Below are 12,382 nucleotides of genomic sequence, written 5' to 3'. Positions count from 1 at the left end.
GATTTTAAATAATGAAGCGTATGTTGAAAAGATAAAAGAAATCATAGAAAAGGAAAAGGAAAATGGAATGTATGAAGAGGATAAGAGAATATGGTGGGAGAACGTAAAATTTCTAATAAAAAAATTCTCCATTGATTACTGTAGATTAATACAGAAAAGTAAAAGGTACAAAGAAAGAGAAATTAAAGAAAGTTTGGAAATGGAATTGAAGAAAGACAAAAAAGATATGGAAAAAATAAAAGAAATGGAAGGAAAACTAAAAGAGATAGAAGAAAAAAAATATGAGGGGGCGAGGCTTAGAAGCAAAGCAAAATATGTGGTGGAAGGAGAAAAATGCGCTAAATTCTTTTTCGATCTGGAAAAGCAGAAAGGGAAAGCTGAAACGATAAAAGAAATAAGGGGGGGAAATGCAGAAATTGTAGAAGGGAATGAAAAGATTTTAGAAGAAATAAGGTATTTTTATGAAGATCTGTTTAGTGCTAGGGGTGTGGAAGAGAAAGAAAAAGAGAAACTGTTAAATCAGATCAAAACAAAAGTAAGTGAGGAAGATAAAGAAGAGTGTGAACAAGAAATCAGAGAAGAGGAGATTGAAAGAGCAATAGAAGAATTGAATAAAAAGAAAATTCCAGGAATAGATGGTTTGGGAACAGAATTTTATATATGTTTTAAAGGAGTTTTAATCAAGATTTTAAATGGAGTTTTTAAAGAGATTTTTGAAAAGGGAGAAATTTGTCACGGTTCTCGTGGCTGAAGAACCCAAGCGCAGGCAGGCAGTGAAGGGGTTAAACAAGATATATTTATTACTTACAAAAACACAAACTAAACACCCTCGATGGGGGAAAAACGAAACTAAGAAGTATATATACACAAAACAAAAGACTTCCCACGTGGGGGTAAAACGTAAAACCAAAAAGAAGCAAAAACCTAACTCAAAAACTCGACCAAACATCTCACAAAAAACACGACAGGGTAAACAAGGTAAACACACAAAACTCACACATCAAGGACAAGGCAGAGACCAGGAACCAGGGTAACACCACAAACACAACGCATACACAACGTAGTACACTCACATACATACAATCCACGAACACAAGACAAAGAAACAAGAGGGTATTAATAGGGATTGACAAACGAGGGATAACGACATGGGGCAGGTGTGGGTAATCAAACACTCAGGGAAAGATAACGAGGAAACGAGAGGAATGGGGCCAATGACAAGACACTGGAGAGAACGTATATTATAGCCAAACGGACAATAATATGTTTCTCTCCACACATAACCAAAGACTTTGTCATGGCTCTGCTACAGGACCAAGAAAAACATGACTAAGGAAGCAGAGCCATGACAGAAGCCCCCCCTTTAATGAGCACCTCCAGGTGCTCACCAAGGGGTAGACGGACAAGACAAGGCAGACCGAGACAAAGACAAGACCAGACAAAACATGGAGAACAGAATCAGTGGCAAACAAGACAAAATGACAATGGGGTTGGGGTGCGACAATAAAAATAACAAACATGGGAGGGGGGGAGGGACCAAACAAGGGCCCATAAGGGGCAGTCCATAGGGGTGGGGAAAAGTCCCAGTCCCCGGCTGCGCTCGAGGGCGCGGAGTCCTGGGGGACTTAGGGGGAGTCCTCGGGGGAACAGTCCTTGGCCCTGGGAGTTTCCCAGGGGCCAGCTGGACATGGCTTGACGCCGGCTGGAAGGCCGGCTGGACATGGCTTGACGCCGGCTGGAAGGCCGGCTGGACATGGCTTGACGCCGGCTGGAAGGCCGGCTGGACATGGCTTGACGCCGGCTGGAAGGGCCGGCTGGACAGGGCTTGACGCCGGCTGGAAGGCCGGCTGGACAGGGCTTGACGCCGGCTGGAAGGCCGGCTGGACAGGGCTTGATGCCGGCTGGAAGGCCGGCTGGACAGGGCTTGACGCCGGCTGAATGGCCGGCTGGGACGCCGGCTGGATCACCGGAGTGGACGACGGCTGGATCACCGGACTGGACGCCGGCTGGATCACCGGACTGGACGCCGGCTGGATCACCGGACTGGACGCCGGCTGGATCACCGGACTGGACGCCGGCTGGATCACCGGACTGGACGCCGGCTGGATCACCGGACTGGACGCCGGCTGGATCACCGGACTGGACACAAGACTAGACACAAGACTGGACACAAAACTAGACACAAGACTGGACACCGGACTGGACGCCAGTTGCACCGGACTGGATGCCGGCTGCACCGGACTGGATGACGGCTGCACCGGACTGGACGCCGGCTGGACCACCGGACTGGATGCCGGCTGCACCGGACTGGATGCCGGCTGCACCGGAGTGGATGCCGGCTGCACCGGACTGGATGCTGGCTCGACCACCGGCTGGGACGCCGGCTCGACCGCCGGTTGAGACGCCGGCAGGACCTCCGGTTGCACCGGACTGGACGCCGGCTGCACCGGAGTGTTTGCTGATGTTATTTTAAATAAGATTGGAATGGAACAAAGCGCTTTGTGTAAAGTGTGCCAAGAAAAGAAAGAATGGATTTTACATATGTTTTTATATTGTAAAGAACTGGAAGGTTTTTTGGAAAAATGCAAATGTGTGGTTAAGGATCTGACTGAGGAGTGGGATGAAAATGTAATGGAATGGGATAGAGTGGTGATGTTTGGTTGGGAAAAGAAGTGTGAAAACAAAAAGTTTATAAATCTGTGGATAATGTTAATGAAAAGTGCAATCTGGGAAAGAAGAATTGTAGCTAAAAAGGAAAAAATTGTGTTGGATGTCTGGATTGTGTTGAAAAGGAAAACAGAATTGTACATGAAAAGACTGTATGTGTATTTTAAATGGAAACAAATGTTGAATGACTTTTATCATGTTTTTACAGAACAAGTATATTGTGTTTTAAAGGCTTTTATGTGGAAATTGCCAGAGAAAGAGATCTGATTTTAGTTTGTTTTGTCAGATTTTGTTTTCAGTTTTTTGTTTTTTTGTGATTTTTAATGTAAATATTATGTATGTTATATTTTAAATAAATAATAAAAATATGCACGCCCGCTCTCGTCTGATCTCGGAAGTCAAGGAGGGTCGGGCCTGGTCAGTACTTGGATGGGAGACTGCCTGGGAATGTCAGGTGCTGTAAGCTTTAGTGCTTGAATAAAAAAAATGCGCTGCGTTCAGGTCGCAGTCTCCTCTGGAGGCGTGGGTTCGAATCCCACTTCTCACATTGCTTTGCACACGCTGGAGCCTCCTGGTGCTCAAGTGATTGGCCTTACACGGAATCGGTCCATCGCTGAATTTCTGTCAGACAGTGTAAGGCACAGGTGGCAAACACAGTTCCTGGAGAGCCTGTCTCCAGCAGAGTCTAGCTCCAACCACAGCTGCCTTGAAATTGCTAGTAATCCTCTGAAGGGTTTGATGAGCAGTGAGCGTGCATTCTGTACGCCTTTGCCGAGTGTCGATTTACATTCGTCTTGTTCTGTTTTCCTGTGCACGGCAATTCGGAGGGCGCTGTGAGGGTGGGTCAGTGGCGCAATGGATAACGTGTCTGACTACGGATTAGAAGATTCTAGTTTCTTCTAGTGGCTGGCTCGTTGTGCCTCAGCTCCTTTGCGTGCCATGGGGCGTCCTCTGACCTGCGCCAAAAATAGCTCAGTCGGCAGGAGCAGCTAACCAGGCCTTCGATAGCTCAGTTGGTAGAGCGGAGGACTGTAGGCGTCTCTCTGGTCATCCTTAGGTCGCTGGTTCGAATCCGGCTCGAAGGAATTGTCTTTTTAACCCTTGGAGACCGTGCAAACACCTGTTTGTTTAAAGATTCATGGAAAAGCGCCATAGGGTGTCCAAAAACAATTTCCCAGACCAGGAATCAAACCCAGGCCGCGGCGGTGAGAGCGCTGAATCCTAGCCACTAGACCACCAGGGAGTGCATGTCTGTCGCTGGCCCTCCACGTGTGCCGGGGGTGCCTGGCTCGATGTGTAGCCTTAATCGAGGCAGTCTTTCGGAAGGTGCATAAACAGTTTCGGCAAGAAAGGCCGCATTTACACCGCAGTTCTTTATGCTCAATTCCGTTTTTGTGACTATATCCTACCCGCTTACAGCTTCTTTTAAAAGTGACACATATCCGATATCTGCATTTACACTGCACATGGCAAAACAACCCGAGGTAGACGTACTGACCAAAAAAAAAGTAAAAACTTAATTCTTATTTAATAGCCTTTTCATACAGAGATCTCGGAAAATGAAGGCATAATGTGTCCCAGGATTTGTCCCCCAGTGCGCCTTCACACATAAAGACACGTGATAAGGAACTGTAATGTAATGTCATGTGCAGATTTTTTGATCGTGAATGTAGGGCTGTCAAGGTGACGGAATTTCCCTTGCTGTGTTTATAGGTGGCTCAAAAGCGCAGTTTGCTTTTATTGCCGCTTTCCTTTTATATTTAGCCAAGTAGGGCTAAATAAGCTATATTGTTTGGGTTATTATTATGTAGAATATATTGTAATATGATATGACATATAATATGAATTTTAATTTTGATTAATTTCAAACTTTAACCTGCATTTAAGCAGACAACGCTATTCTCTCGTCTTGAGATGCAGTTTGATGATAAGGACGTACATGCAATTATGCGTGATTAAGCTAAATAGAGCCTACCAATAGTTTTTTTTAGTTTTTGAATAATTGACAAACACGCTTAGCTCTTGTTTCCTGGCAATTGTATAAAAATTTCCAGGATCATCGCTCTGTTTGAAAGGAATGAATGATGTACAACTCACAATGATGGGTGAATGTCCGATCTGTCTGCTTACATGGCCGCCGCAAGGAAAGTTAGGTAAATCGTGGACAATTGTTCATTCATATAGATTGCCATCGGTCAACTAGGCAGACGAAGGGCTCGTATACCTGAATTGGACGCCAAATTCTCGCTCACTCTTATTATGATTGGGACTTTTTTCCCTTATCGGAGTTTAGGGGCCCGGAGAGGCATCGTACGGACACCACAAGGGGTGGCAAAGTGCTGCGGGCTTGGACCCTCGCACCACAAAATGCCTATTCATCCCCTCACCACCTAATCTTCATCACCACATACACGAGGAGACTTTCGCTTCCCCCTTACCGCCTAACTCTGCCATAGTCTTCCTCACATCCGCAGCGCACCTAGACTTGCTAGTTTGCTGCCCCTTGCTGCCTATTCGTGGCGCGACACCCAAAAGATGCCAAAACGTCTTGCTCGCCACCCTTGCGTACACAGAGCGCCTAGAGTAGGTAGATTGCTGCCCCTTGCTGCCTATGTGTGGCGCGACATCCAAAAGATGCCAAAACAACTCGCTCGCCACCCTTGCGTCCGCAGAGCGCCTAGAGTTGGTAGTTTGCTGCCCTTTGCTGCCTATGCGTGGCGCGACATCCAAAAGAAGCCAAAACGTCTCACTCGCCGCCCTTCTTTCTTTTTTCTCTCCCTCACAGCCGTGGCGCCCCCTAGAGGAGCCGGGCATCCTTCGTGACCTTGCTCGTTTGTGCATAGGGGAGGTTTCTGTCAGAAAGACGTCGGATACCCGAGCCAACGCGCGAGGGGGTTTGTGGGCCCATAGAGAACCACTAGAGGCAGGAAGATGTGTGTAAAATAAGAAAAAATAATAATTTCACTTCCCGACCAAGCCCTATCGGTATGACGTCGAGAGTCACGTGACGCAACTTTCTGTAATGATTTGGGCTCCTGGGGCCTCCGCGGCTTGTACGGCAGCCTCTGACACCTGCAACATATCCTATTTCTCTCATAGGTGGCTATCGTACGATGACCCGGAACGGCCAGGGAGTTTTCAAATGACCCAGATTCAAATTCTATAGCTCCTCGCGGCCCCCTCATTCGGTTCCCAGAGTTTGAAGTCGGTACGGCCTCGTTATGTAATATATTGCACATTTTGGGGACGTTGTGGGCCGTTTATTTTTCTGGAATATTTTTTGTGATTTTTTTTAAAGCACTTGCCGTACAGCGAGGGGCATGCGCTTCGAATATGTGATGCAAGAGGGTGTGACGAACTAGCATTCGAAGCCCCAAGGTTTTTGTACAAAACTAAAGCAGAATATTGCTGAAAATGCTGGTCAGAGATTTATTTCTGTGAAAAGCTGCNATTTTAAATCAAGGAAAAGAACTGTTTTTTAAAAAATGGATGGGAGTTGGAATAACAAAAGTAAGAGACGTTTTATATGAATTTAAAGAAGGTTTTTTACAAACACAATATATTGTGGACACGATGGAGGAGGCTAAGGAAGAATATAATGTACAAGAATTAAGAAATAAATATGAAGTCATTAAGAACGCAATACCAAAAGAATGGATTGAGAGAATAGAGAGTATGGAAGAAGAGACAAAAGAAAGAAACATCACTGTGAAATTGGGAGGAAAAATGCATGATTTTAATGAATGTAGTGTAAAAAGTTTTTATTGTGTTTTTAGAGATGATGTTTTTAAAGAGCCGATAACGAATAAGTACTGGGTGGAAAAATTCAAAGATTTAAAAGAAGAGTGTATATGGAGAAACATGAGAGGGAAATGTGTGGACGTAAAGTTGGAGGGTTTGGAATATTTTATAAGACACAGAGTGGTTTTTGCTGATGTTATTTTAAATAAGATTGGAATGGAACAAAGCGCTTTGTGTAAAGTGTGCCAAGAAAAGAAAGAATGGATTTTACATATGTTTTTATATTGTAAAGAACTGGAAGGTTTTTTGGAAAAATGCAAATGTGTGGTTAAGGATCTGACTGAGGAGTGGGATGAAAATGTAATGGAATGGGATAGAGTGGTGATGTTTGGTTGGGAAAAGAAGTGTGAAAACAAAAAGTTTATAAATCTGTGGATAATGTTAATGAAAAGTGCAATCTGGGAAAGAAGAATTGTAGCTAAAAAGGAAAAAATTGTGTTGGATGTCTGGATTGTGTTGAAAAGGAAAACAGAATTGTACATGAAAAGACTGTATGTGTATTTTAAATGGAAACAAATGTTGAATGACTTTTATCATGTTTTTACAGAACAAGTATATTGTGTTTTAAAGGCTTTTATGTGGAAATTGCCAGAGAAAGAGATCTGATTTTAGTTTGTTTTGTCAGATTTTGTTTTCAGTTTTTTGTTTTTTTGTGATTTTTAATGTAAATATTATGTATGTTATATTTTAAATAAATAATAAAAATATGCACGCCCGCTCTCGTCTGATCTCGGAAGTCAAGGAGGGTCGGGCCTGGTCAGTACTTGGATGGGAGACTGCCTGGGAATGTCAGGTGCTGTAAGCTTTAGTGCTTGAATAAAAAAAATGCGCTGCGTTCAGGTCGCAGTCTCCTCTGGAGGCGTGGGTTCGAATCCCACTTCTCACATTGCTTTGCACACGCTGGAGCCTCCTGGTGCTCAAGTGATTGGCCTTACACGGAATCGGTCCATCGCTGAATTTCTGTCAGACAGTGTAAGGCACAGGTGGCAAACACAGTTCCTGGAGAGCCTGTCTCCAGCAGAGTCTAGCTCCAACCACAGCTGCCTTGAAATTGCTAGTAATCCTCTGAAGGGTTTGATGAGCAGTGAGCGTGCATTCTGTACGCCTTTGCCGAGTGTCGATTTACATTCGTCTTGTGCTGTTTTCGTGTGCACGGCAATTCGGAGGGCGCTGTGAGGGTGGGTCAGTGGCGCAATGGATAACGTGTCTGACTACGGATTAGAAGATTCTAGTTTCTACTAGTGGCTGGCTCGTTGTGCCTCAGCTCCTTTGCGTGCCATGGGGCGTCCTCTGACCTGCGCCAAAAATAGCTCAGTCGGCAGCAGCAGTTTACCAGGCCTTCGATAGCTCAGTTGGTAGAGCGGAGGACTGTAGGCGTCTCTCTGGTCATCCTTAGGTCGCTGGTTCGAATCCGGCTCGAAGGAATTGTCTTTTTAACCCTTGGAGACCGTGCAAACACCTGTTTGTTTAAAGATTCATGGAAAAGCGCCATAGGGTGTCCAAAAACAATTTCCCAGACCAGGAATCAAACCCAGGCCGCGGCGGTGAGAGCGCTGAATCCTAGCCACTAGACCACCAGGGAGTGCATGTCTGTCGCTGGCCCTCCACGTGTGCCGGGGGTGCCTGGCTCGATGTGTAGCCTTAATCGAGGCAGTCTTTCGGAAGGTGCATAAACAGTTTCGGCAAGAAAGGCCGCATTTACACCGCAGTTCTTTATGCTCAATTCCGTTTTTGTGACTATATCCCACCCGCTTACAGCTTCTTTTAAAAGTGACACATATCCGATATCTGCATTTACACTGCACATGGCAAAACAACCCGAGGTAGACGTACTGACCAAAAAAAAAGTAAAAACTTAATTCTTATTTAATAGCCTTTTCATACAGAGATCTCGGAAAATGAAGGCATAATGTGTCCCAGGATTTGTCCCCCAGTGCGCCTTCACACATAAAGACACGTGATAAGGAACTGTAATGTAATGTCATGTGCAGATTTTTTGATCGTGAATGTAGGGCTGTCAAGGTGACGGAATTTCCCTTGCTGTGTTTATAGGTGGCTCAAAAGCGCAGTTTGCTTTTATTGCCGCTTTCCTTTTATATTTAGCCAAGTAGGGCTAAATAAGCTATATTGTTTGGGTTATTATTATGTAGAATATATTGTAATATGATATGACATATAATATGAATTTTAATTTTGATTAATTTCAAACTTTAACCTGCATTTAAGCAGACAACGCTATTCTCTCGTCTTGAGATGCAGTTTGATGATAAGGACGTACATGCAATTATGCGTGATTAAGCTAAATAGAGCCTACCAATAGTTTTTTTTAGTTTTTGAATAATTGACAAACTCGCTTAGCTCTTGTTTCCTGGCAATTGTATAAAAATTTCCAGGATCATCGCTCTGTTTGAAAGGAATGAATGATGTACAACTCACAATGATGGGTGAATGTCCGATCTGTCTGCTTACATGGCCACCGCAAGGAAAGTTAGGTAAATCGTGGACAATTGTTCATTCATATAGATTGCCATCGGTCAACTAGGCAGACGAAGGGCTCGTATACCTGAATTGGACGCCAAATTCTCGCTCACTCTTATTATGATTGGGACTTTTTTCCCTTATCGGAGTTTAGGGGCCCGGAGAGGCATCGTACGGACACCACAAGGGGTGGCAAAGTGCTGCGGGCTTGGACCCTCGCACCACAAAATGCCTATTCATCCCCTCACCACCTAATCTTCATCACCACATACACGAGGAGACTTTCGCTTCCCCCTTACCGCCTAACTCTGCCATAGTCTTCCTCACATCCGCAGCGCACCTAGACTTGCTAGTTTGCTGCCCCTTGCTGCCTATTCGTGGCGCGACACCCAAAAGATGCCAAAACGTCTTGCTCGCCACCCTTGCGTACACAGAGCGCCTAGAGTAGGTAGATTGCTGCCCCTTGCTGCCTATGTGTGGCGCGACATCCAAAAGATGCCAAAACAACTCGCTCGCCACCCTTGCGTCCGCAGAGCGCCTAGAGTTGGTAGTTTGCTGCCCTTTGCTGCCTATGCGTGGCGCGACATCCAAAAGAAGCCAAAACGTCTCACTCGCCGCCCTTCTTTCTTTTTTCTCTCCCTCACAGCCGTGGCGCCCCCTAGAGGAGCCGGGCATCCTTCGTGACCTTGCTCGTTTGTGCATAGGGGAGGTTTCTGTCAGAAAGACGTCGGATACCCGAGCCAACGCGCGAGGGGGTTTGTGGGCCCATAGAGAACCACTAGAGGCAGGAAGATGTGTGTAAAATAAGAAAAAATAATAATTTCACTTCCCGACCAAGCCCTATCGGTATGACGTCGAGAGTCACGTGACGCAACTTTCTGTAATGATTTGGGCTCCTGGGGCCTCCGCGGCTTGTACGGCAGCCTCTGACACCTGCAACATATCCTATTTCTCTCATAGGTGGCTATCGTACGATGACCCCGAACGGCCAGGGAGTTTTCAAATGACCCAGATTCAAATTCTATAGCTCCTCGCGGCCCCCTCATTCGGTTCCCAGAGTTTGAAGTCGGTACGGCCTCGTTATGTAATATATTGCACATTTTGGGGACGTTGTGGGCCGTTTATTTTTCTGGAATATTTTTTGTGATTTTTTTTAAAGCACTTGCCGTACAGCGAGGGGCATGCGCTTCGAATATGTGATGCAAGAGGGTGTGACGAACTAGCATTCGAAGCCCCAAGGTTTTTGTACAAAACTAAAGCAGAATATTGCTGAAAATGCTGGTCAGAGATTTATTTCTGTGAAAAGTGCATTTGTATAACACATGAGCATTTTGACAGCCTGAAGTGTGCAAAATACCAATATGGGGCGCTTCTAGGATACATATCTGTAGGTTTGTCACAAGAAAATGGGTTTACAGTATGACAAATTGACCGTTTACAGCATTGTCCACCGTTAGCCTAAACGGCTACTGTCAAAAAAGTCACGGCTTGGACTTCCGGTGGTTTTGTTTCCGGTAAGTCCCAGTCGTAACTTATTTGACAGTCGGTCGGTAGGCTACTAATGTACAAAACACTTTTCACACAAGAAAAAGCAGTAGAAAATGTTCCCTAGGTTCCAGTAAGCCACTCTCTCGGTATGTGAAACAGGGGCCAACAGACTACCAGAATATAAAGTTTGGGCCCCCCCCCTCTTAACCTATCCCATTCCTTTTCATAAGCTCATGATGGACACATGGGACGGAAAGGTCTGATCGACCCGCAATTCACGTATATGCCTCGTTACGGGGCCCTGGGTAGTGTTCTGGAGCCCCTCGGACCTCGTTGACCTCTCACTTTGCCCAAAAAGACACCAGCAGCCTACATATAGGTTGGGAATGTACGCTCTATAATACAGGGGTCAAAAGGTCACAGGGTCTTAATACTCGGCACAGTATACCGTGGGGTATCCCAAGCCAGGGTATCGAGTACCGTGGTTCTCGGTCAACTCGAAGTATCTTATTCTTGAAAAAAGATTGAACCTTAATTTTGTTCAGTTTGCTCATTCAAGAGGGTCTTTCAAGCTACGAAATGAAGAAGCCTGCATGAGAGACTTTTGCAAACTGCACTATAAATCGTTTCCCACGGTTCTAGAGAGCCACCCTCACGGTATGTTAAACAAGGGCCTACAGACTACTAGAATCTAAAGTTTGGGGCCCCTCGAGCACCCGGGGTCTGAACGGGAGCCGCCGACACTCTTAACTTATCCCATCCGTTTTCATAAGCTCTTGATGGACAATTAGGGTTGGGGTACAGAATGGTCTGATCGACCAGCAATTCACGTATATGTCTCGTCACGGGGCCCTGGGTCATGTTCTGGGGTTCCACGCTCCTCGGACCTCGTTGACCTCTCACTTTGCCCAAAAAGACACCAGCAGCCTACATATAGGTTGTGAATGTACGCTCTAGAATACAGGGGTCAAAAGGTCGTAGAGTCTTAATACTCAGTACGGTATACCGTGGGGGTCTCCCAAGCCGGGATATCTTGTTCCGCGTCCATAGACGCTTCCGGAGACAGATTTCCACCTGGAAAGCAACTGCCACACGAGGCCTTCGCAGGCACAAGTCCCCATAGAGATCAATGCGAGGGAGAGAGATGTATGAAAAATAATAAAAAATATTAAATTTAATATTCCGACCTAGCCCTCTCGGTATGTCGTCGAGGGCCAACTGACGCAGGTTTCTGTAAAGTTTCGGGCTCCTGGGGCCTTCACAAGTGGTACAGGAGCCTATGACACCTGCAACCTGTCCTATTATTTTCAAAGGTGCCTATCGTACAGAGACCCCCGAACGGCCCCGAGGACGCCTAATGACCCCGATTCAAATTCTGTAGCTGCTCGCCGCCCCCTCATTCGGTTCCCAAAGTTTGAAGTCGGTACGGCCTCGTTATGTACTATATAGCACGTTTTGGGGACGTTGTGGGCCGTTTATTCTTCTGGAATATTTTTTGTGAATTTTTTTGGATCACTTGCCGTACACCGAGGGGTACGGGCTTCGGATATGTGGTGCGTGAGGGTGTGAAGAACCAGCATTCGAAGCCCCGAGGTTTCTGTACAAGAATAAAGGAGAATTTTGCTGAAAATGCTGTTCAGAGATGTATTTCTGTGAAAAGTGCATTTGTAAGCAAAATAAGCATTTTAATAGCCTGAAGTGTGCAATATACCAATATGGGGTGCTTCTAGGATACATAGCTGTAGGTTTGTCATACAAAAGCTGTTTACAGTCTTAAAAATTGACCTTTTACAGTCACATGGCCCATAGAGATCAATGCGAGGGAGAGAGACGTCTGAAAAATAATAAAAAATACTTAATTTCATAGCCCGACCTAGCCCTATCGGTATGTCGTCGAGAGCCACGTGACGCAACTTTCTGTTAGGTTTCGGGCTCCTGGGGCCTCCGC

The 12,382-nt window shown here is 45.6% G+C and overlaps 2 non-coding genes across 2 annotated transcripts; both read left to right on the top strand.

Annotated features, from left to right (window-relative positions):
- The first annotated feature begins 3,665 nt into the window (after window positions 1–3,665).
- Window positions 3,666–3,752, top strand: trnay-gua (transfer RNA tyrosine (anticodon GUA)). The gene is given in 2 exon segments: window positions 3,666–3,702; window positions 3,717–3,752. It is a non-coding gene; the product is annotated as a tRNA-Tyr (tRNA).
- Window positions 3,753–7,805: 4,053 nt separating this feature from the next.
- trnay-gua (transfer RNA tyrosine (anticodon GUA)) lies at window positions 7,806–7,892 on the top strand. Its single transcript is given in 2 exon segments — window positions 7,806–7,842; window positions 7,857–7,892. It is a non-coding gene; the product is annotated as a tRNA-Tyr (tRNA).
- Window positions 7,893–12,382: the final 4,490 nt, after the last annotated feature.

Source organism: Triplophysa rosa, linkage group LG10 (genome assembly GCF_024868665.1).
Source record: "Triplophysa rosa linkage group LG10, Trosa_1v2, whole genome shotgun sequence".
NCBI lineage: Eukaryota > Metazoa > Chordata > Actinopteri > Cypriniformes > Nemacheilidae > Triplophysa > Triplophysa rosa.
Note: the sequence above shows the minus strand (reverse complement) of the source record. Positions and strands in the feature narration are given on the sequence as shown.